This window comes from Scylla paramamosain, unplaced genomic scaffold (assembly GCF_035594125.1).
Source record: "Scylla paramamosain isolate STU-SP2022 unplaced genomic scaffold, ASM3559412v1 Contig88, whole genome shotgun sequence".
Taxonomy (NCBI): Eukaryota; Metazoa; Arthropoda; class Malacostraca; order Decapoda; family Portunidae; genus Scylla; species Scylla paramamosain.
The window spans coordinates 137,501-161,639 of NW_026973753.1; the positions used below are offsets into that span (position 1 = coordinate 137,501).

The window sequence follows — 24,139 nt, forward strand, 5'->3', positions numbered from 1 at the left end:
TGTACAGTAAACATGAAACTTTAACACACACACACACACACACACACACACACACACACACATCACTCATACCGTAATTCCCAAAAATGAACTCTGATTTTCTTCTCAAAACCACCAAAGCGATACCGTTCAAAATCTAAACCTTTCAAGCATCCCTACTTAATGATCTCTAAGAATTAACTCAATATATCTAAGAAGCAACTGAATTTATGTATAGCCACCTTCCCGAGTACAGTTTCCAGCCATATCACACATGAAGACTACCCAGCAGACCCCAGTAAGCGTCCCTCTCGTCCACCCGATATCCACTGGCCAGAGTAATACAGCAAACCAACCTGCAAAATCCCCCTTCCTTCCTTGGACACGCTCTAATTAATCTTCAAGGCGTCGGTGGGGGAGGAAGACGCAAAAGACGAGGTTGGAGTGAGTTTGTTTCCACTGGTGCGTTTCACAGAGGCAGTGTCAGTTGCCCCTCACTTCTGATCTTTCACTGATGTTACTCTGTCCGTGTCAAGAGACGCATAGTAAAGGCAGTCTGTGGAGTGAACTGTTGCCCTCATTTTGTTGTCTTTGTTGTTGCTGTTATGTTGCTGTTTGTAGCGCAATTGTAGTATGGAAATGGAAGTGGAAGAGGGGGGAAGTGTGTCTGTGTTGAGGGAGGAGGAGGAGTAGGAGAAGGAGGAGGAGGAGGAAGAGAAGGGGAGGGAGAGAGAGAGAAGTGAAAGAGCGAGAAAGAGGACAAGAACAAGAACAAAGAGAAGAAGAAGAATAAAAAATAAGAAAGAAGAGAAGGAGGAAAATAAAGAGTAAGAAGAGGAGGAAAAAAAGCAGCAAAAGCAGAACACGGTAAATGACAGCAGCGGTGCATGATGTTAGAGACAAAACGATTCACTGATTAAGACCATCATAACTTATCACGAGAAGCGAATCAGGTGTTCTCGATATAAACAACTACAGGTAATGATGTTCAGGTGTTCTCGATACATACAACTGCACGTGATAACCTAAACCCGCCACACTGACAACAATACAAGCTTTCCTCCACTAAACCTCCTTTATAGTTGCTTCTACTGACGGAGGAACAACCCGAGCTGCATTGCCGGCCGGGAGTCAGAGTCACGGGCGGCGGCAAAGCGGTGGCCAGGGTGTGGGAATCGCCTGCTGCCAGATAATTATTGGCGGTAATTCTGGTGCTACGACCCGAAAGTTTACGTTTGCAGTTATTGGTTGGTGTAATTACGCACCTCCCTCGTGCCGCCCATTCCGCCCAGTAATCTCATCTAACAAGCCTCTGCTCCTCCAGCCTGCACACTGCCTGCTCCTCTCCGCCCTGCACAAGCTTCCTACTCTTCTTGTGCCTCTTCTTCACTTCCTTTCACTCCTTCCCCTTCCTCAGCCCTCAAGGATGGCTGCATACTATCTCTTGAGGAGGGGAAAAAAAAAGGAGGATGAGGAGAACAGACACACACTAAGAGGACACAGACGACGCCAAAGAGATAATTAATACAAAGAATAATACAAAAAGAGAGAAGGGGGGAGGGACAGGGAGCAGATCTTAGGTAAGCCTTGATCCTTACCTCATTTCTACCTGAGCGACTTGTAATGGACACGTGGGCTTACCTGTGTGTCAGAAGGATCCTGGAGACGCCCAGGTGTGTGTCTTCTCGACGAGGTCTGAGGAGGGGAGGAGAAAAATGATGAAATTAATGCATCTAGACTCGAGACTTTGAATCCGATGAGGAGACGAGATAAAGAGGAGAAATATAATGATTATATAAGAAAATGAATGTCAGGTATAGGATTAAAAGAATAAAAAAAAAATGGTTGATGAAAGGAGTGAAAAAATGATGAAATGAATATATCTAAACCTAATATTTGTGAATCTGATGACGATATAAAAGAAAAAAAAGAATAATATAATGATTACACACACAAAAAAAAAAATCAGAAAAAGGATTAAAAGAAATAAAAAAAAGAAGTGGGTAACGAAAGCAGTAGGAAAGAAGGGACTGGAAAGGAGGAGGAAAAAGGAGATAACTTTTCCTTTCCTGATAACGTGTTGGTTTTATGTACACGTCACGTCACTCTGAAGCGAAAAAATAACATTGAAAGAGAGAAAGTATTTCCTGCACCTCGTCTAGAATTCAGTGTGTGTGTGTGTGTGTGTGTGTGTGTGTGTGTGTGTGTGTGTGTGTGTGTGTGTGTGTGCGTGCGTGTGCGTGTGCAAGCATGTTTTCATTTAGCCCCGTAAACGTTGAAATTACAAGCACTCATGCAGGAAAAGCCGTGGCGTTTAAGACACTTTTTCCTAAATTGACATGAAGCTCGCAGGAAGGAAATATTAAAGTGACTGTCATGCAGGTACGTCTCACATTTTGGCGTCTGGGAAGGAAACATAAAATTTAAAAAAGGAAAAATGAAGAATAAAAACGTACCTATTGTATATATACTACCACCTCCTCCCCCCCACCTCTCTCTCTGTGTGTGTGTGTGTGTGTGTGTGTGTGTGTGTGTGTGTGTGTGTGTGTGTGTGTGTGTGTGTGTGTGTGTGTGTGTGTGTGTGTGTGTGTGTGTGTGTGTGGGTGGGTATAGAGTCCATTTTTACAAGCGTTTTATACAGACAGAAAGCACGTAATAAACTTTTCACTGTCGACTCAACGTTCCCTTTTCAGTGTACTTTCGTCCTTGCCTCGCTCGTTATGCTCCATCCACGGCCCTTGCCTTCACTTCCCTCCTCCACTCTCTAAACCTTCCCCTCACACGTTCAATTTTATCTCTCTCCTCTCCAAAAGAATAATGAAAACACTTTACGAGGATTACATAACATATACGTGCTTTTTTTTTTCTCTCTCTCTCTTGCTACTGTTGCCCTCTCCCTCTCTTTCTCTCTTTCCTTTGTACCCTCTGGCCTCCTCCTCTTCTTCTTTATCCTCCGTGTCCTCCTGCCCCAATAAAGCCGCTTACTTGTGTGACGGGGCACCTCATACAGATAGCGAGTCCCAGAAGAAGACAGTACCATGGTAGCAACTGGACAAGTCTCATTTCGAATTGGATTTTACGTCGCTTCTGTAATTCGGCCGCGTCTGTGTGGCGGTGCACCGAAGTTGAGCGCGGGGCAACAAAAGTACGAGGGAGAGAGAGAGAGAGAGAGAGAGAGAGAGAGAGAGAGAGAGAGAGAGAGAGAGAGAGAGAGAGAGAGAGAGAGAGAGAGAGAGAGATTGATTCCACCCTCTCACACGCCAGGCCTTTCCACTCTCCCCACCCCGCCCCTCACTGCAGGGCCGTCAGGTGTCACGTGTTGCGGGCCGCCAGTCAGGAGTCGGTAATGTCACGGCCACTGGTTCTCCTTGAGTGTTGGCATCTTGATTAGTGAAGCGTCATTGGTGTCATTGCCTGAGTGTAGCTGTGGTGCATGTGTTCGCCCTTCGCCTATTGGAATTTGAAGGGTTTTTACTGTTTCTTGTTTTGTTTTGTTTTGTTTCGTTAATTTGTGCTTGTTTTTATTTAGGTATCCTTCTAATTATCTGACTTCTATATCTATTCTATTTATTTATCTATTATGAGTTATCTACTCGTTTACACAATTTTATTTTTTATTCAGGATTGTGTGATTAGTTCATGTGACTTAACTATTTGTCTATTCAAGTGACTTCTCTATCTACACATAGGTACTTATTTCATTCACTCATCTACTTCGCATTCTACAATAAATGACAACTATCGATATTTTCAACACATCCATATTCTTATAAAAAATTTATATATACACAACTTCATCATGCCCCCCCCAAAAAAAAAAAAAAATCTAATTCTTACACTTTCTTTTATCGAGCTTCGCAGGATCGAGCAAATTGTTGTTTCTGTTCTTGGATTTGGTGAAGCGGGAAGACATTTCATAAGATTCTGAAGTATATTTCTTCTTCGATTTATTGACAAAACTCAGGGTCATGCATGAATCTCGAGACGTCTGGTATACAATGTGCTTCTTGTCAGGAATCAGAGGAGGAAGATGAGAAAGAAGAAGAAAGAGGAAGGAAAAATAAGACAAGAAAGGAAATAAAGAAAAATAGAAAAAGAAGTGAAGGACGAGGAGAAGGAAGAAAAGAGGGAGTAGAAATAAGAGGAAAATACAAAGGAGGAAAAAGAAAACAAAAACAAAAACAAAATTGTAAAGAAGCAGAAAAGAAAGAAAACAAATAGAAAAGAAAAGTAGGAGGAGAACAAAAAGGAAAAAAGGAGGAGGAGAAACAGAAGAAGAAGGAGGAGGACAGTATCAACGAAGAACGAATCTTGTAAATCAACACCTGCTCACCACAAACATCTATTTCCCGCACCGGGCAGCAAAGAAAACGTAACCTGGGGAAGTTCTGTCGAAATGTCCAAGCAAACCATTAAACATTCCACGAGTGCCACCAGTGGACAAGGTGACATGTGAGCTGAGATTACCACACTTCTTATGCTGCAGTCAGTGTCGGCCATGCACATTGAAGGGGTAAGGGGTGGTGGGTGGGGGGGGACAGTGCAGGCTGAGTAAGAGTAAAGATCAGTTCAGTACTACAACATATACACTATTATTAAGCTCCTATTTTTACTCCCTGCTCTTCTCCTTCTCTTTTGTACATCAGTAAAGGTCAATTGAATACTACATATAGTTCAGTATTAAGTTTCTATTTCTATTCCCTCTTGTCTTTCTCCTCGTCCTTTTCTTAATTCTACTTTTTTTTTCTCTTTTTTCTTTTAATTTTCTTTGTCTGTTTTCTTTCCATCTATCAGGGAACTCTTTTTTTTCTTTTTATCGTGACGGACTATGCCAGTCAGTACTTCCATAATTGTAATCTTGGTTGTATGAATCGGTGGAAAAAACAAAACAAAATTACTTTACGTTGCTTAGCATATCAGAAAAAAACTGAGTGAATTCCACCTTTGTGTATATTTCATCCACTCATGTAATTCTACCCATATCTATAATTCCACATTCCTGCTATAAACTCAATTCTGTATTCCAGCAACATGAATAATTCTAACCATACATATTTTATCAAAACTCACACTGAATACACGTACACAATAACAACACCAGCTTAATTTCAGCACTTAATAATTTGAACATTTACTGCGGTATACAACAATTCAGTGCACAAAAGCACTGCGTAAAATAATTTCAAACATCTACGTGAAAAAAATAAATAAAAGAATAGCCTTTCCAATATTTAGCCAGTAAAGTATTTAGACGTTGCTGCAGAACAAAAGATACATCCTGGAGTGGTTACTTAAAGAATGACGTGTCTTGTAGCGGTGAAAGTTAATACAGAAGACGTGAAAGTTAATACAGAAAAATGTGAATGTGATCTGCTGAAATACACAAGGACGCAAACTTCTCCGCTATCCTGAAGGCACGCTGTAGGACACTCGTTGTCGCGGCAAAATATATCACGCGAGAAATTACGAGCAGGACTGGACTTGAAGAGCACAAGCTGCGGTATCGCTTAATAACGGAATCAACCTAAGCGGGATAATGCGATGAAACTTTTAATATCGCTCCGTCCAAGTTTGGGAAGCAGCGTGAAGAAGTTTCGGGGAGAATGATTTAATTATCAGATGACGGCTTGATGCAGGCAGACATCCATCCGTAAATACTAAGAGGAACAGAAAAATAGATAAAAAAAGACTGGTCCATATAAAAGCCAGGCTATATGTCACACGTCAATTACTAGGGTGCAGGTAATTATGTGAGAAAAAAAAATAGCGATTTTTATATATTTTTGTTCGGTATTGTTGAGTACAAGAGAATCAGTATCCTTTCGATTTTCTCCTTTGCATTCTTCACCAGAGACATAACTAGTGGGATGAAGATAAGGCGTTGACACAAGAAAAAACACCACTTTGGCTTTAGCTAATAATATACTTCATTGTGTTATCAAGGTGTCAGTGCCGAGAACGAGGACTGGGAAAGTATACCGTAATATTCCGTTCCGTGGTTGCTGTAAAATGTCAGATGAATAGTGTATGTCATGTGGAAAGTTATACAATTGTAGCATAAAAAAAAAAAAGAACAATGGAGTAATGACAGAGTTCACGACGCATATAGATTCTGTCACTCATGCTACTACTTTGACTTATATTTAGTCACTGTCTTCTCAGTAATCAAGCTAATGTTATATATATAGGAAGACGTAGTATTCCATAGATTTCAAGGTATCTCACATACTTATCTTGTCTCTACTGTTTATCTGTCTGTTAATCTTTCTGTCCCTGTTCGCTTCTCTCTCTCTCTCTCTCTCTCTCTCTCTCTCTCTCTCTCTCTCTCTCTCTCTCTCTCTCTTGGATGGTGAATAGTATCTACTTACGTAAAAACTCCCGCGCGTGTCACCCTGAGCGTGTCACCTTTCACCTTCCTGGCGGGCGACACGTGCGGCGAGGTGCAGGTGTACTAATGACGGCGGAAACTATTTTGCGTCACTTTTTGGGGAACAAGGCTTTTCACTTCGCTGGCGTTGCTTTAGGATGTTCATATTTCATAATTTTATAGAAAGAGTTATGTTAATATTTTTACAACCTCCTTTTTTCTGTCTCCTGTTCCGGTTGACGTAAGTTCATTATTCCTACCTGCGTTTTGATCTGCGTGTTGCCGTAACGAGCTCCACGAGAATGCTAGGTGTGATGTTATTGTTTCGTTATTCCGTGACTAGCCATTTGCGTCATGCCAGCCACTTGTTCTTCGTTTGTTTTCATACGCGCACGTTCTGTTCTTTCCTTTTTTTTCGAACCTTTTTTTTTCTAGTGTTCTCATGGTCATTTTGTAACTGTTGGTACTGTTCTCTTCGATTACTGCTATTGACAACGTTGGGAACTTTCTTGATCTCTTTTATATATATATATATATATATATATATATATATATATATATATATATATATATATATATATATATATATATATATATATACGTATATATATATATATATATATATATATATATATATATATATATATATATATATATATATATATATATATATATATATATATATATATATATATATATATATATTATTATTATTATTATTTACATTAATTTCTTTTCTAGTTCTCTAGTATATTGTGTTCTTTCTCTTCCCCTTTCTAGCCTCTCTTTCTCTCACTCCTCCACGTGTTCTTCTATAAACAACATGTGAATTTGTCTGCCCCTAATATATTAAAATTTTGTTTCTCTAGTATCTTGCATTCTTCCTTTTCTTTTTTCTTAGTCTCCCTCCTCCTTCTCCTCCTCCTCTTTCTTCTCTTTCCAGCAATTCCACGTCAAATGGGATGATCCTCTTCAAACAGGAGTACAAAACTGATCTGGCACCAACAAGCAATAGAGTAGCATCCCCACGTGCGCCGGACACTTCACCGCCACCCAGCTGTCCCGGCCCGGCAACACACCCACAACAGCCTTCCCTGCGACAGCCTCCAAATTGCCCCGGGAAGCAAAGGAGGAAACGTCCAGAGAGTGTATTTGATTTTACGGTAGGTTCATAAAATCGGATTAAACAGTAACATGGATGTCTCTTTCACCTCCCGCTGTTGTCTTGCCTCTTCTGCTTCTATCTTTATCTTCTTCGTCTGCTTCTTTCTCTTCGTCGTTGTCGTCCTCCTCCTCCTCCTCCTCTTCTCCGTCTTTTCTTTGTTTCCTTCAACTCCTGCTGCTGCTGTTTCTCTCTCTCTCTCTCTCTCTCTCTCTCTCTCTCTCTCTCTCTCTCTCTCTCTCTCTCTCTCTCTCTCTCTCTCTCTCTCTCATTTTTTTTATGTTCCTCCTACTTCTCCTCCTCCTCCTCCTCCTCCTCCTTCTCCTCCTCCTTCCTCCTCCTTCTCCTCCTCCTCTTCTTCTTTTCTTCTTCTTTTTCCTTCTCTAACACCGTCAACGTTTCTTCTTCCTCTCATATTTTTCTCTCCTCCTCCTTCTCCTCCTCCTCCTTCTTCGGTTTTCATTTTTCTTACGACCAGTGTTGTCATATCGCTTCCCACCCTCAAAATGCCTTTAATTTCCACCTTTCTCCTCCACGCCTCCTTCCTCCCTCCCTTCTTCCCTCCTCCAGTGTCTCTCCTTCTCCACTCCAAGCCACACTGCTGCTTCTCCTCCCATCTTCCCCCAATTTATCTTAAGAAGCCCTCAAGTAAAACATCTCTTATTATTATTATTGAGCTTGCATTTATATTTTATACCTCTCCTCTATAAGTCTTAATTTATTTGAGTGAATGGTACAGTTTTCAAAGGTTTCTTTCTGATGTGGTAAACTGTTGAACTTGTGCATATTTATATTTCATGCCTCTCTAAGTCTTTATTCATGTGAGTGAATGATTAGGTTACTGACTTTTTATTTATTTACTTATATATTTTTTTTTTTTTCGCAGGGATCCTTCATAATAAATTTTCTCAACTGTAGTAAATGATCGAACTTGCATTTACATTTCATACATCTCACAGTCTTAACATAAGTGAGTGAATGATTAAGTTACACAACGGACTCCCTTTTTCCTACCTAGAGTCGTTCACAATTACTGGTCTGCCTCTTACACTTTTCTCACCGGTAACAATTCCACCTCCCGCGTCTCTAGTCTGGCTGTGATTGATCATGACGCTAAACTCCCGCATGGCCACCAGCGCTCGGAAGACAACGTCCCTTGAAGGTAACTGCTCCGGCATAAATTAATGGCTAAGCACGCACATATACATAATTTGTCATTTCATTCAGCTGCGCAAGTCTAGGTCCTCAGATATCCTGTAAATCTTGCCTGCAGACATTTCTCATCCCTCTGCTGCGTGTGGGAAAGGAGAGAGGATCTGAGGAAGGCAGGAAGATAGGAAGGAAAGGAATGGTGCACGAGAAGGAAAGGTGGCAGAAAGAAATGGAGGAAAATGAGAAGGAAAGAACATATGATTGAACTGGAGGGAGAGAAATGGTGCCTGGGAAGAAAAAAAAAAAAGGTATTGAGAAGAAAAGGGAGAAGAATAGTAAGAAGGGACATATAGTGCGATTAAAGGATAAATCTAGTAGGGATAGAAGGAATCAATGAATGAAAAAAAAGTACGAAGGAAGAGTAAAATGAAGAGACATGAATTAAAGAGAAGGAAAGTAAAAATGAAAGAGATGGTTACAGAAAGGATGAGGGGAAGGGAAGAAGAAAAAAGAAGTAGGATTGGAAGAAAGGAAATAAAGCGTTAATGAAAGAAGAAAGACTAATATATATATATATATATATATATATATATATATATATATATATATATATATATATATATATATATATATATATATATATATATATATATATATATATATATATATATATATATACACACAAAAAGATGAAAGGAAAATAAAGAATGAAGAAAAAGAAGGAAGAGAAAAAAAAAGAAGAGTAAAGAAAAGGTACGACAGTGAATACCTGCATGAATGTAGGAAGGAAGAAAGGTGTGAAACAAAGAAAGGAACTAAAAAAAAAAACAAGGTAAAGGAAGGGGGAATATTTATATCTTCAATCCTTACCTTCCTCTTTCCACCTCCACCTCCATCACCTCCTCCTGCTCTCTCTTCACACCTCTTAAGCACTCAGTTGATTCTCACGTTTACCTTTCATCCCTTTGTTCTCGCCAGGCTTCCTCCTTGCACCTGCTTCACTCCCCATGCCAAAGCTCCAGCCCCTTACCCACGCCTCGCTCCTTGCCAGCTCTCGTACAAACACGAGTATCAGTTTACGTATAGTCTCTCAGAGTGTAAATTTGACATGTTTTCACGATATCAAGGGAAGGAAAATCGGTCTTTTCTGTTATGGGAAAAAGAGGGTATAAGGATTTTCTATTCTAAATCGTATTTAAATTTTTTTTTTTTTTTTTTATTTAATGCGTGGCATTCTTTCCCTTCCATTCTCCCAGTTCACCAGTTCGTCGCAGCCTTCACGGTCGCAGCGCAGGGTAGAGGAACAGTTTCGTTTGTAGTATTACGTGTGTGTGTGTGTGTGTGTGTGTGTGTGTGTGTGTGTGTGTGTGTGTGTGTGTGTGTGTGTGTGTGTGTGTGTGTGTCCACCATCCAATGCACCTGATCATGTTTGTCCGCGGCAGAATGTGTCTGTGTGTGTGGCCTGCGTCAGTCTGTTTGTGATTGTAATTGGGACACTGAAGGTACAACGATGTTTAACATGTAAACTTTGCCTTCGTCCAATACTACAATCCAAAAGTGGTGGGTTCGTTCAATTTTCGAGGGAGTGGTTTACGCTACACCACTGGCACATAAAGGGGAGGGTTCCGAGCACGCGGCGCTTAATGACAGCAGTACGACAAACTCAAATAGGGAAATGTAAAAGGAGGTCATTGCTCATCTTTCCTTTCTGTTTTGTGTGGGGGAACGAAAATTGCCTGTCCTCGTCTGGCCTTGGTAATGTGATGTGTGCTTATACTGCTTACGTTACAGCGACATTTTACGGTATTGCTGCTTTATTTATGATGTGCTGTTTGAAAACGTTGCTTCTATTCAGTTCATTCTTCCCCTCGTTGTTGTTCTTGTTACTTTCTTAATCTTGTTATTCTTTTCTTGTTCTTGTTCTTCTTCTCCTACTACTGCTGTTGATTTTTTTGTGCGTTCAACATATTTTTTTTAATCCATTTTCCATTTACTATCCATACACGTCTCAGACACCGTTTTCTTGAATATTCAGCTGCTTTGTTCTTGTAGGGGCTCTTCATCACATGCAGAACAGGGATATTCACTTATATTTAGAAGGACAGCACTAGTACACATAAGAACCTTGGCCTTTCCTTACGTCTGAATCATGCATACCTGTCCACTGGCTCGTACTTGATGTTGAGTGGCGACTTTTAGCATATCACTCACTCCGATAACCAGCGCCTCCACATGCATGTCAAATTAGACGCAGAATAAGAGGAAACTTCACTCTTCATTCTGAAACAAAAAAGTTGAACCAAAAGAAAGAGAGAACAGATAATAAAAAGACTCCGTTTGTCTCGTTCAGGCTGCTTTCCCCATCATGTCTGCATTCTCTTCATCTTTGCAGGGCTTTTTTTTTTTTTTCTTATTTTGTCGCGCGTCGTCTTAACTTTCTAACTACTTAACTTCGTAACGGCGTGTGTTGCTTTTCTTTCCTCCCACGACCCACTCATTCAGCAGCACCGGCTCGGGACGCCGCCATGCCGGACAGTGAGGCGGCAAACACGGGGCTTCATTTTCATAGCGTGTTAGCAGCATAACTACTTGGAGAAAAAGTGACGCTTGGTGAAAAAAAAAAAATCCATGAAGTATTTTAATAGAGTCTGTAGTGAAAAAAGGAACAGCGACGCATCATACAACCAAACTGATATTAGAGTACACAAATGCTTTTCCTGCCTGTGCTTCTCTCATCTCCCTCTCCCCTCCAAGAGAAAACATGAAAAAAAATAAATAAATAAATAAGATGCCACTCACAATACAGCGAATGACCATCGTACCTTCCTTTCCCCTACTGGAGATAAAAAGAGAAAAAGACACCCCCCCCCATAATATTATATAAAGGAAAGGAATAAACTTCACCAGAGAAAATTAAGACATATCTATACCTAAAACGTACCTAGCAAAATGTGTGCAAGGATGAATTTTTATTTTTTTTTTTTTACCTTTTTCATCATCTTTTTTAATCCAATTCCACTAACTTTTAAACACAGTTCTAGGGAACACAAAGTTTACACAAGTTTGCTGACCTTGATGACGACCAGACGTGACCAGCCGCACCTGTTTCCTCCTGTTCTGTTCTAATTAAAGGTGTGGCGAGAACGTACAGGTTATTTGAGTTCACTCCTACATTGCAAAGAACGAGGTGAAAGGTAACAAGATAACCTAACCGTGCATTTTTTGTTTTTTTTTTCATTTACGTAAACAATAACGAAATTTATTGTTTTCTTTGATTACCAACTGGCAGAGGAGGAGGAGGAGGAGGAGGGAGCAAGATCGGAAGGAAGAAGACAATACCAGAGAGAGAGAGAGAGAGAGAGAGAGAGAGAGAGAGAGAGAGAGAGAGAGAGAGAGTCGGAGCATGCTACTGTGTTTAATTAAGAACCGATATATGTGGCCGTTTAAGAGAGTTGGCAGGAGGACTGAGGGAATAAAGCGAGAAGACTTGTGGGTAAAGAAGAAGGCGGGTTGAGGAAAGTGGGTCATGGGAACACAGGGAAAGTTGCTTATTAAAGGGAACTATTGAAGGAGAGGCAAAAAATGTCGTGTCGTCTTAATAAATGGGGAGAGGGAAGGAGGCTGGGAGAGGAAGAGAAAGAAAGAGTGGGGGAGAGAGGAGGTAGGAAATGAGAGAGGAAGAGAGACGATAATAAACAAATCAAAAGAAAAATGAACGCGTGGGATGAACATGAGAGAATAAATAGAGAAAATGAGAGAATAAAATAAAAAAAGGGGTGAAAATATGAGATGAGATAAAAAAAAAAAGGTGTAAAGAAAGAAATATATAAAATAATTTAAATAAAAAAAAGATGAATAAAAAAAAACTTAAATTAGCAAACTTAAAAGGAAAAAATGGACAAAAAAAAAAAGACAAGGTAAAACACACACACACACACACACACACACACACACACACACACACACAACTATAACGCACTTACACACCATAAAAGACCCAGTTGTTCATTTTCCCACACTTTTTTATTCACTCCATTCAACTTCCATTTATATTTTTTCACCATATGGCTTCGGTTTGTTCTGTTAACGCGCCGAACCCCGAAGCGAGAGCAGCGAACACAAGCAAAGGGGAATAAAGTAAATCAACGCGGAACAATCGCTTACAATTTCACGCATAACATAATTAAGGAGAGGGGGCGAAACAACGAGCGGCGGAGCGAGCGTGGGAACAGAAAAGTGGTGATGGGAGGGAAGGGGAACCGCGCGCGGAAGAAAAATAAATAAACGAATAAATGTACGAGCATGCCGCTGGTACGGAAAGATTTGAAATGATGATGGTTAGAAAAAAAAAAAAAAAAAACAGGAAATGTATGAAAGAAAATATATGTCGCGTGGTTATTTAGTTAAGGAAATGAAACAAGAGGAATATTGTTAGTAGTAATATGAAGAGAATTTTGATGATGATGATCCTACTTTTTACCACCACTACCACCACCACCACCACCACCACCTCTCGCTGCAGTCATAAAGGCCTCACACAGTTACCCGCTCATCACGCACTCAGTTATACGTGAGTCATAAACATAATGGGCAAGACGCCTGCTATGGACTCCCCCACTGCCATTACCAGAGAAGGAAAGGAAAACGAATAACTCCGTGAAAAGAAGTATCGGAAAAGAGCGCAAGAAGACGTGGAATATAACTCGTTATTGCCGCCGGAAAAAAAAAAAAGAGCAAGAAAGTTTCTAATTTGATCAACAAAGTTGTTGAGTACCTGCACCGCATCACTTTTCTCTCGCTTTCTTTTCTACACTACCAGCGTGACGCCCTCCACGCTCCTGCCACCCACGCCAACCACTTCACACACATTAGAAAAACTGACCCAACAACACAACTCCACTCGTCTGCAGAGAGAGAGAGAGAGAGAGAGAGAGAGAGAGAGAGAGCCCCTGCCACCACCACCAACCACCACCTTTCATCACCAGTTGTTACCTTCAAGCTGCCATCGCATACGTATTGCCTTCATTCCCTATTACGTTACAGATATGACACCTGAATACTACTGATGCCGCCGCCGCCGCCGCCGCCGCCACCACCACCTCACCAGTCCATAAAACCAATATTTCCCTTTTTTATGTATTTTATCTACGTAATGAGACAGCGGAGGGAAGCATCACGTAGACAGAGCGACACAGACTGGCCTCTCCACCAGTCCTCCATCAACAGACTGACTGACTGATTGATTGATTGAAAGACGAACAGACAGACACAGATTGGTCTCTCCACCAGTCCTCCATCAACAGACTGACTGACTGACTGAGTGATTGAAAGACGGATAGACACAGATTGCTCTCTCCACCAGTCCTCCATCAACAGACAGACTGACTGACTGACTGATTGAAAGACGGATAGACACAGATTGCTCTCTCCACCAGTCCTCCATCAACAGACAGACTGACTGACTGAGTGATTGAAAGACGGATAGACACAGATTGCTCTCCACCAGCCCTCCATCAACGGACTGACTGACTGAAAGACGGAGACAGACAGACAGGTGGTGTACTCGTATTTATCTGCTCAGCTTCTCAACTTACTTAACTGCAACCTTAATCATGTAACTTTCATCATCACAGAGTCAGGAAAGTTAAAATATAGCCTCATTTGCTGTCAGTCTCTCTCTCTCTCTCTCTCTCTCTCTCTCTCTCTCTCTCTCTCTCTCTCTCTCTCTCTCTCTCTCTCTCTCTCTCTAACGTCACATCACACAGGTCATCATATAGATGAAATTTTTAAAATATACACACTTCCCAATAGAATTAGTTTTCCATGGCAAGTTTACATAAATAGTCCAATAACAGCATTCAAAACCACAGATTACTACCTTTCATTACTTGTGGAGCTTCAATCTCAAATGAAAACCATTATATATTGACTCAAATAAGGCAACACTCACCTGGGACACGAGGAGCAGGGGAGAGTTGGCAAGAAAGAGCGGGGAGAGGGTGGCGGGCAGGCTAGGAAGGGAGCGGAGGAGGGGAGAGAAGGAAGGCCTGAAGCAGGGAGGTGAAACAAGTGAACGAGTGACTGCAGCTTGCTAGTTACAAGAGTATACACACACACACACACACTCTCTCATCCCTGACAATCGTAGAATCACCACCACCACCACTTCCACTCCGCCCGATAAATACCTTTTTACAACACCACCAACACCACTTACCCCGCTCCAACTATAACCACCACCACTTGCCATCACCATCACTACCACCACCCCAACCTCTCAACCACACCCAACAACCACAACACCGTTACGTCCGCTACCCCCCACCACTATTACTCAACCACCACCATCCCCAAGAACCACAACCACCTTTACCACAAGCCAGTCACGTTCACCATCACTACCAACACCCCCCTACAACCATTCTAACCCCCCACCCCCTCTGCAACTACCACCACCATCACCAGCCAGTCACGCCATCATCCTAATCATCCAAACCACTTCCATCCTCAACAACCACACACACACACACACACACCAAACACCACCACAACCACCACCTCAACCCAGTCACGTCCGCCATAGTCCCCCTTCCACCATCCTACTCTCCTCATTTCTCTTCCACTATCCACTCCTCCCTATCCACCACCAGGCCAGCCATACTCACATCCACCTCTCCCTCCACACCGCAGTCCACCACTACATGCCCGCCAAGGACAGACGCAACACCGCTTCACCGCCGTAACACAACCGGAGACCCGTCACGTCAGCGGGCGCAGGGCGAATGGCTGAGGAGACGGCGAGGAGAGAGTATCACGTGACTTGAATACTTGGTGTTGATTGGTGGAGGCTGTGCTGAGGTAATTGTCACTAAAAACAGAGCCACTCTCGCAATACTACTTGTAATGATACAAAATAATAGAATCACGGTTATATTAGCAGTAGAAGACACTTACCAATACACTGTGAGGCAAGAAGTAAGGACAAATGAAGGATACATGAGCTGTACGAAGAGTAAGGAAGAAAACGGAAAAATAGAACACTCTGATTGGCAGTCGGGAAGCAGGCCACCACCTCAGCTCTCGTATTTATTGAGGCTTATGTAGACTTGAAATAGCGACTTGAGTCTACTGAAATAACGTAATACGTATAGTGCGGGTGTTTTCACCAATGAGAGACAGGCTAATGGGGGAAATGCAACAAGGCATTCTCAGGTATCATAAATGCACTTGTTTTTCATGAAGCATGAAGCAAGGTTATGTGCCTGTGTTCTGAAAAGCTTTGCTCTCTCTCCAGACTATTTTCAAAGGCCACAGAGGTAATTACACGGGTTTTCAAGATTGTTTCTCCGGATGATGCTGTAGAGACCTTATCAGTCTGTCACTAGAACCGTACAAACACCCTGAAAATCTGTGTAATTTCAACTAGAGCCTCAGGAAAGTAGTCGGGGTGCGGGCAGAAATGTTTCAGGATACTGTGTAGAGTCTCTATACACATCTGTTGTGTTTTGCTTTACTCTGCGAGAAATTAACGTGTAAGTTGTGTGATGCGGGAACGGCTCGCCTGGGTGGACCTCCGCCTTCTTTCTTCTTCCTCGGCTCGCTACGTACTTAAGTGGCGACGCGTGGCAGTAAGGGATCAAAGCCATACAGGAAAAAGTTAGCAAATGACTGATTAAATTATTTGTATGTGTCAGTGAAGGAAATGTACAGGCACGAGTAACACAACAATACATCATTATACAATTAACATTTCTCATCATCTTTATTATCTTCATTATGCACATCACTGTCATCATTTTTATCACCCTCCTCATCCTCCTCCTCCTCCTCCTCATCATCATCATCATCATCATTCTCATCTCCATCATCACCACCACCATCATCATTATCATCATCATCACCACCATCACTCTCGTCACCATCTTCACGAGGTCATCGCCATTCTTTCTCGTCCTTCTGGCAGTGATGACCCTTATCAACATTAATACCATCACCATCATTATCATCACCTACGACCATCATCGTCATCATTGTCATCACCATCATTCATTCTTATCATCCTGATTTTTTTTATTGTTCCTAAACCCACCAAAACCACCACCACTACCACCACCACTATCATCATCATCATCATCATCATCATTGTTCGTCATTATCATCCTTAAGTCTTATGTGAAATTTTTACAGCGCAATGTTGATTACGAAAGAAGCAAAGGAAAAAGAGAAGAGAAGGAAGAAGAAGAGAAAAAGGAGGAGGAGGAGGAGATGTTGGGTGATTAGGGCCATAAGAGAGAGAGAGAGAGAGAGAGAGAGAGAGAGAGAGAGAGAGAGAGAGAGAGAGAGAGAGAGAGAGAGAGAGAGAGAGAGAGAGAGATAGCTTCTTTACCTCTCTCCCCTTCCTTCTCCTTCCCTTTATTCCCTCTCCCTTAACTCTTTCCCTTCCTAATTTCTACCCATTTCTAATTACTCCACTCCTCTACCTTCCTACCCATCCCTGCCCTCCCCTTCCAAAACCCTGCCTCCTTTCCCTTAATTCCTCCCCTTTGCTCCCCTCTCATTCCTCCCTTCTTAATCCACCAACTCTTACAACTTACCCTTGACCCCCCTTATCTTTCACTCCCTCCCCCTTAACTTCATCCCTTAACCCTTTCCCTCTTGACCGCCTTCCGCCGCGCCCCGTGACTCACGCCGCACGCACCGCCATGAACTATATTCTGAAACTTTTTTCGTGCCGCACCCTCACTGCACTCAAAAGTCTCTGCATACAATACAGGTTTTATTGACATACAATCAAGATTTTTACATTATTAAAGGATAAATACTCTTGAGAACCCGCTAAGCGTCTCTGTGGTCTCGGGAAACAGTCTTCATGAGAGAGCAGAGCGTTTTCAAGGTTGTTTTTTACGGTTCTAGTAACAGATTTAACAATATTTCTGCATTACTAGCAGGAGAAACACTCTTGAGAACCCGGCTAAGCGTCTCTGTGGCCTTGGTAAACAGTCGTGACGAGAGCCGGAGCGGTTCAGAACACGGGGACTGATATTCTCAAACGTTCCGCCGTCTCATCTCCACAATTTGCAGTCTGCTTTACTGGAAGTTTTTGAGCCTTCCTTCATTCACGATGCTAGTGGTAAAGGAAGGTGACCAAGGGATACCATAGATCGTACTTGTATGCTCTCTGTTACCTTTCTCGGTCCGTGGAATTTTGACAGGCTGTAGTGGAAGTTGTTGCGGTTTTCAAGGGTGTTTTCATAGTTCCAGTGATAGTTTAACAGGCTGTGATGGAAGCTGTTGGGGTTTTCAAGGGTGTTTTCATGAGTCGAGTGATAGTTTAACAGGCTGTGGTGGAAGTTGTTGGGGTTTTCAAGAGTGTTTTCATGACTCGAGTGATAGTTTAACAGGCTGTGGTGGAAGTTGTTGGGGTTTTCAAGGGTGTTTTCATGATGCGAGTGATAGTTAACAGGCTGTGGTGGAAGTTGAATTAGCAGATGACACAAAGTTAGGTGGTAAGGTGACGTGCGATGAAGACTGCAATGAACTTGAGGAGGAGCTTAACAGACTGACGGAGTGGAGTGGTGAGTAGCAGATGTCTGCCTCTCTACTTGCAAAAATTAGGTTTGGCAATGGAGAGAAGAATCCAAACTTTAAGTACCACACACACGCTCTCTCTCTCTCTCTCTCTCTCTCTCTCTCTCTCTCTCTCTCTCTCTCTCTCTCTCTCTCTCTCTCTCTATCCTTGCCTGAGTGCCACGTCTCCCATTGGTCGGCGCCGCGGAACTGAGCCATCTCTAACGCTCCGCTCTCTCCCTGTACTCTGTTCACGATCGCCTGAGGCACAAGCCCCTCCCTCACGGCGGAGCGTGGCGGGCCCTGGATTCTGTCCCCACTGGGTGGCGGTGTCCCGAGGTGTGGCGGAGGGTTTGACATTGTTTAGGTGACGTGATAAACACTGCCGGACACCTCACTCTCCTACACACACTTTCAAGTTATATTATATTTATATTGCAATTACAGCAAAAGAACAAACAAGTAAATAAATAAATAAATAAAATAAAATAATAAAATAAAAACATGCAGTCGTGTTGACAGGAACTGGAGATTTTTTAATATACACAAATTTTAAACATTTAACTTCAAAACTGATGAAAGGCAAGAGGAGCCTGCTCTCAATAAACAGCATCATAAGCAAAGCAGGACGGTCTGCCCGTCATCTTTCATTCTAACACTGTACTTCCTTCACACAAACTTTCCCTCCCTCTCCTCCCCTCCCCTCCCTTCCATCCCACCCAACTAACACTCTCTTCCTTCACCCAAACTGTCTCTCCCCTCCCCCGCTACGTTATCTTATGTTACTCTCCTACACACTGGTCTGCCCTTCACGTGTTACTGCTAATCCCTCCACTCCCTCACCCAGGCCGAATGCTTCCTTCCCCCAACCCCTCTCTCTCTCTCTCTCTCTCTCTCTCTCTCTCTCTCTCTCTCTCTCTCTCCCTTTCTCATATATATATATATATATATATATATATATATATATATATATATATATATATATATATATATATATATATATATATATATATATATAAGAATTAGTGAGTAAAAAGCGTGTGAGCAATGCAAGGCGTGGTTGAGGTGGCATGAGCGACGCAGCCTGTTGGGCCAAGGCAAGCCACAGGCCTGGCCGGCTGAGGGTTATGGTCCCACTGGGAATTAACGCTGGCTCTGCCGCTCTCTTTACCACGTTTCAGGTGAGGGGTTGCATGTTTACAGTCCAGGTGTCCCTAAGCATCTCGAGATGACTCATATCATTCTCTCGGCCGCCCACAATTTACAAGTGTATATACTCGTCACTCCGTGTCTTCTTGTCATCAAGTGCTAACGATGTGATGATAAAAAAAAAAAAAATTGACGATCTATTTCTTACTTTTTAAAGAGCATAATAACAGCTATAAAAAAATAAAAAAAAAGTATGTCTACAGATGACAGTTCGTGTACAAGACATGCAAACCTACGTCCACTCATCCAGAAATGTATCTAATCTTGTTAAGTTTCCTATTAAATAGTCACTACCACTGGATTACTGTTTCTCTCTAGTCACACACGCATATTCATGCGCATATTCACGGGCAGCAAACACGCAAGGTACACTCAAATACTCCGGAGCAAAGCTGCCTCATCTTGTTTCATTGATCAGCCCACTCTTGCACACTTTCAAACTAAAGCCACTTTTCATTTACCATCGACGATTTTATATTCGAATCAAAATTTAAATGACGTTTGAGAACTTTCGGCCAAAATTCGTTGAGGGCCGTGACGGCCTTGGGCGCCGCACGGGGGGAGAAGGTGGCTGTCGGGTCCGGCCTGGGGCCCAAGGTAGAGAACTGGCAGCAGGTCCTTCTTTTCCTTTGCGGCCTCAAGCTTCAATAGTAGTCGTCCACTTGCAGCGCCTTACACTAGGCAAGGGGTCGCCATAAGCAAGAGATCAATGTCTGCCACTCACCAGATGTTGCCCGGAGGGGGGAGTCCTTATGGGGAGTAAGGGCTCTTTCCATAGAGTCTGGTGGAGGATGTGTACGGGTCCCTTGATTACGATGACGCCGGGCTGACCAACTCGCCATGAACGAGGGCACGCCGTGCACCATGCACCAGACACTGGCAGTACGAGGGGTCCTTTAGGGGAGAAAAGGGCTCACTTCATGACAGTGGTTGGGGAGTGGTGTGTGGTGGGTCATTGCTCATGGCGACCCGTGTGAGGCGCGGCAAGGTTGCATCGTCACTGCCCTCACACCCAGGGACTGGGGTGGACCCTTGGGGAGGAAGGGTTCGTCCTGGTACCTATGTAGGTTGGTAGCCAATGTCGTATAGCTATCGCCGCGCCCGCATCGTTATCGTGGAAACTCGCATCGTTATCGTGGAAACTCGCATCGTTATCGTGGAAACTCGCATCGTTATCGTGGAAACTCGCATCGTTATCGTGGAATCGCATCGTTATCGTGGAAACTCGCATCGTTATCGTGGAAACTCGCATCGTTATCGTGGAATCGCATCGTTATCGTGGAATCGTATCGTTATTGTGGAATCGCATCGTTATCGTGGAATCGTATCGTTATCGTGGAATCGCATCGTTATCGTGGAATCGTATCGTTATCGTGGAATCGCATCGTTATCGTGGAAACTCGCATCGTTATCGTGGAATCGTGGAATCGCATCGTTATCGTGGAATCGCATCGTTATCGTGGAAACTCGCATCGTTATCGTGGAATCGTGGAATCGCATCGTTATCGTGGAATCGTGGAATCGCATCGTTATCATGGAATCGTGGAATCGCATCGTTATCGTGGAATCGTGGAATCGCATCGTTATCGTGGAATCGTGGAATCGCATCGTTATCGTGGAATCGTGGAATCGCATCGTTATCGTGGAATCATGGAATCGCATCATTATCGTGGAATCATAGAATCGCATCGTTATCGTGGAATCGTGGAATCGCATCGTTATCGTGGAATCGTGGAATCGCATCGTTATCGTGGAATCATGGAATCGCATCATTATCGTGGAATCATAGAATCGCATCGTTATCGTGGAATCGTGGAATCGCATCGTTATCGTGGAATCGTGGAATCGCATCGTTATCGTGGAATCGTGGAATCGCATCGTTATCGTGGAATCATAGAATCGCATCGTTATCGTGGAATCGTGGAATCGCATCGTTATCGTGGAATCGTGGAATCGCATCGTTATCGTGGAATCATGGAATCGCATCATTATCGTGGAATCATAGAATCGCATCGTTATCGTGGAATCGTGGAATCGCATCGTTATCGTGGAATCGTGGAATCGCATCGTTATCGTGGAATCGTGGAATCGCATCGTTATCGTGGAATCATAGAATCGCATCGTTATCGTGGAATCGTGGAATCGCATCGTTATCGTGGAATCGTGGAATCGCATCGTTATCGTGGAATCATGGAATCGCATCATTATCGTGGAATCATAGAATCGCATCGTTATCGTGGAATCGTGGAATCGCATCGTTATCGTGGAATCGTGGAATCGCATCGTTATCGTGGAATCGCATCGTTATCATGGAATCGTGGAATCGCATCGTTATCGTGGAATCGTGGAATCGCATCGTTATCGTGGAATCGTGGAATCGCATCGTTATCATGGAATCGTGGAATCGCATCGTTACCGTGGAAAGTCGTATCATTATCGTGGAATCGCATCGTTATCGTGGAATCGCATCGTTATCTTCGTCACGCGCATCGTAATCATCGTTATTTATTTATTTATTTGTTTATTTATTTAAAGCATCAAATTCGTGATCATTATTTGGGCTTGTATAATACACTGATTATTTCTGGTGGCGTGCCGTGAGAAGAACTCTGACGGTCAACTTCTTGCTTTTCTACCTCATCTTCCTTCCATTCACATTTATTTATTTTTTATAATAAATGTATAAAATATTCAATAAATGTATATATATATATATATATATAAATGGTAATTACTTTTAAATAGATATAAGTAAATGTAAAATGTTTTATCTAAGCCGTAATAAATTAATAAAACAGGTGGATCGCATACCAAAACAGAATTTGACTCTTGTAGATCACGTTGGCTGTGTAGATCGCGTGCCAAAGTAGCGCCCCTAAACCTGAGCTGACCTAACGTAGCCTGAGCCAACGCATGTGCAACAGTGATTTGCAAGAGTCATTGTTTAAAGCGTTTATGTCAAGTGTTGCCTTCCACAATTACTTTCCTTTTCTTTTCTATTCTTCACTTTCGGCAGCAACTATATAATGATCGGAGTGAACGGCTGGCACTGTCAAGACTTAACACCAATCTGGAATACCACGCTGTACCATCTCTCTCTCTCTCTCTCTCTCTCTCTCTCTAACAGTATGCCACGCTTCACGACCCAGTCACCTTATTCCTTTTATCGTCAAATTTGTTTTTTTCTACATGCCTAACTTTTAAACTACCGTCACTTTGCTTCTCGGGATTCAGTGCGAGGCTAAGATGGCATTTGGCAGCGTTTTGTGGAAGTTCCTGAGGTGCCAAGGGTGTTATCATAATAGTATCAGCGGTAGTCTGACAAGGACACTGCACCATCCGGCTTTGACGCACAAACAGTACTCGTGAAATCTAATCACCTCTGACTTATACACACACACACACACACACACACACACACACACACTCTCTCACACACACACACACACAACCACATTCATTCTCTCTCTCTCTCTCTCTCTCTCTCTCTCTCTCTCTCTCTCTCTCTCTCTCTCTCTCTCTCTCTCTCTCTTATTTGCTATTATTCTCTTTCTCCTTAACTTGCTACTGTTATTATTATAAGGAAGAAAAGGAAAACAAAAGAATAAAGAAAAAGAAGACAACAACAGCAGCAACAACAACAACAACAGCCAAGAGCCAAACAACAAAAAACAAACAAAAACAAAGGAGGAAATATGCAAAAAAAAAAAAAAGAAGTGGATAAAAATATAATGCACTTCTCGTTACTCCATCCTCCTCCTCCTCCTCCTCCTCCTCACCAGCCACGCCGCCTCTCTGGTGCAGAGGCTCCCAAACCGGCGATACATCAACGTCTGTGGGTAACTCAACATTTATTTTTCTAGTGCAATGAGGGGTGACACAACACCACCGCCACCACCACACACACACACACACACACAATGATGAGTTTCCTGTGCGTTACCTCTGGCTACACTCGCTCCCTCCAACACTCCGCTGTGTAACCCTTCCCTCTCCCTCTCTCTGCTTCCTTCCCCCAGTACTCTCCCTCTCTACTCCCCAAACACTCTCTCCAATCATTCTCCCTCCATGTAACTCTTCTTCCCACTTCCCATTCACGCCTTTCCGTTATCCGCATCTCCACTCCCCATCACTTCGCCCCTCACCCCAGCCCTCTTCCATATCCTCTCTCCCATTCACACCTGTTTCTTATCAACCTCTCTTCACATTTTTCAGACTGTAATTACTCTCCTTCTCTCTGCCATCCTCCTCCCCCACACACTCACGCACCCACTTTTTCTCCCCTTCTTGTATTCTCCCCCTCCATCCACACAGACACATACGTACACACTCACATCTCTTCCGGCCCCACACTCTCTTCCCTCCTATACCCCCTCCATAGCTTTCCTGTCCCTCCACCCACTCACTCACCCATCCACACACACACACACACACACACACACACACACACACACAGTTCCTCCTCAGGAAATCTCTCTCTCTCTCTCTCTCTCTCTCTCTCTCTCTCTCTCTCTCTCTCTCTCTCTCTCTCTCTCTCTCTCTCTCTCTCTCTCTCTCTCTCTCCCACTTCCCATTTTCCACTTCCCATCTGGATTTATTTACACCGTTCAGTGGTCTCCTATCCTCCTCCTCCTCCTCCTCCTCCTCCTTGTAGTGTAAGGGTTCGGCCTCGCCCGCTGCTCTGCTGGATACCATTACGCAGC

The 24,139-nt window shown here is 42.9% G+C and overlaps 1 long non-coding RNA gene across 5 annotated transcripts in view; it reads right to left on the bottom strand.

The window, feature by feature from the left end:
- Window positions 1-16,816, bottom strand: part of LOC135098860 (uncharacterized) — a 128,934-nt gene extending 112,118 nt beyond the window's left edge. For 2 of the 5 annotated variants that reach the window (XR_010267452.1, XR_010267455.1), the window contains exons 1-3: window positions 15,326-16,807; window positions 14,611-14,707; window positions 1,621-1,674 (exon numbers count right to left, since the gene is read on the bottom strand). This is a non-coding gene — a long non-coding RNA (uncharacterized LOC135098860). Of the gene's footprint in view, window positions 1-629; window positions 1,423-1,620; window positions 1,675-14,610; window positions 14,708-15,325 lie in introns of those variants that run through there. The other 3 variants (XR_010267451.1, XR_010267453.1, XR_010267454.1) reach the window with 3 other exon arrangements.
- Between the last annotated feature and the right edge of the window lie 7,323 nt (window positions 16,817-24,139).